Below are 2,357 nucleotides of genomic sequence, written 5' to 3' on the forward strand. Positions count from 1 at the left end.
CCAGATGTCCGAGACGTCCACATGGAGACCAGATGTCTGAGACGTCCACATGGAGACCAGATGTCCAAGACGTCCACATGGAGACCAGATGTCCGAGACGTCCACATGGAGACCAGATGTCTCAGACGTCCACATGGAGACCAGATGTCCAAGACGTCCACATGGAGACCAGATGTCTGAGACGTCCACATGGAGACCAGATGTCCGAGACGTCCACATGGAGACCAGATGTCCGAGACGTCCACATGGAGACCAGATGTCCGAGACGTCCACATGGAGACCAGATGTCTCAGACGTCCACATGGAGACCAGATGTCCGAGACGTCCACATGGAGACCAGATGTCTCAGACGTCCACATGGAGACCAGATGTCTGAGACGTCCACATGGAGACCAGATGTCTGAGACGTCCACATGGAGACCAGATGTCTGAGACGTCCACATGGAGACCAGATGTCCGAGACGTCCACATGGAGACCAGATGTCCGAGACGTCCACATGGAGACCAGATGTCCGAGACGTCCACATGGAGACCAGATGTCTGAGACGTCCACATGGAGACCAGATGTCCGAGACGTCCACATGGAGACCAGATGTCTGAGACGTCCACATGGAGACCAGATGTCCGAGACGTCCACATGGAGACCAGATGTCTGAGACGTCCACATGGAGACCAGATGTCCGAGACGTCCACATGGAGACCAGATGTCTCAGACGTCCACATGGAGACCAGATGTCCGAGACGTCCACATGGAGACCAGATGTCTCAGACGTCCACATGGAGACCAGATGTCTGAGACGTCCACATGGAGACCAGATGTCTGAGACGTCCACATGGAGACCAGATGTCTCAGACGTCCACATGGAGACCAGATGTCCAAGACGTCCACATGGAGACCAGATGTCCAAGACGTCCACATGGAGACCAGATGTCCGAGACGTCCACATGGAGACCAGATGTCCGAGACGTCCACATGGAGACCAGATGTCTCAGACGTCCACATGGAGACCAGATGTCTGAGACGTCCACATGGAGACCAGATGTCTCAGACGTCCACATGGAGACCAGATGTCCGAGACGTCCACATGGAGACCAGATGTCCGAGACGTCCACATGGAGACCAGATGTCTCAGACGTCCACATGGTGACCAGATGTCTCAGACGTCCACATGGAGACCAGATGTCTCAGACGTCCACATGGAGACCAGATGTCTGAGACGTCCACATGGAGACCAGATGTCTCAGACGTCCACATGGAGACCAGATGTCTCAGACGTCCACATGGAGACCAGATGTCTCAGATGTCCACATGGAGACCAGATGTCTGAGACGTCCACATGGAGACCAGATGTCTGAGACGTCCACATGGAGACCAGATGTCTCAGACGTCCACATGGAGACCAGATGTCTCAGACGTCCACATGGAGACCAGATGTCTCAGACGTCCACATGGAGACCAGATGTGTCAGGCAGAGTTTTACAGATGTCCACATTGTCTCCAGGGTCTGGAGTTTTCGTCTGATTCAACACGCCCGTTTGGAAACAACTTTTTCTTTCATCTCAGGTGAATAAACGTGAAAAGAAACCATTTCATAACCCAAACTCTGCCTCCAGGAGTTTCTACACATGCTCCACTTCTTCTTCTCTGCTTTAGGGGCACTTCTGCGCTGATGCCCGCGGGCAGGCCTGGCAGAGGGCTCTAGCATTTTCACTGTTTTAGTCTCGTCTTTACAGAAGCCGATTGAGTCTCCATGTGGATGCAGCCTTGGCGAACCCCCTCTCACCACCAGCAGAGATCTGTCCGAGCGGCTTCGTCATCACCGCGGGTCGGCTGGACAGATCTGGAGCTGGAATGAGGGACAAACCACTGAAGAAGACATGTGCTAACATGTCTTCTTCCTGCCTCCTGCTGTGTGTGAAGGTGTCGGCTTGTCTAACAGCAGAATCAGCTGCTCCATCCAGTTCTGCCACGCCGTCCGGAACCAGAACCAGAACCAGAACCAGTCTGATCTCCCAGCTGGTTTAGCCCTTTAAATAGCTTCAGGCGGGCAGAGCCCTCATCTGCATCTCGTGGTCGAACAGCTTGAACTCGTCACGTTCTTTGGTCCGCAAAGTTAGTCGGGTTAGCTGAACTCGTCTCTGGAGACGTTCAGTTTCGTAACCATAGCGACGGGTTCTTCTGACCTTCAGACATGTTTGGTCCACAGATAAGAAGAGTTCACATCAAGATCGGGGCTGTAAAACAGGAAAATCCTCTCTGACGACGCCTGGAGGCAGAAAACCACCTGACTGGACCTGATCTGGTTCTGAATATGTGAAATGTGTCCGTCTCGTCCAGACTGAGCGGCCCCGACGTC

The sequence above is a fragment of the Telmatherina bonti genome (genome assembly GCF_933228915.1).
Source record: "Telmatherina bonti genome assembly, chromosome: 11".
NCBI lineage: Eukaryota > Metazoa > Chordata > Actinopteri > Atheriniformes > Telmatherinidae > Telmatherina > Telmatherina bonti.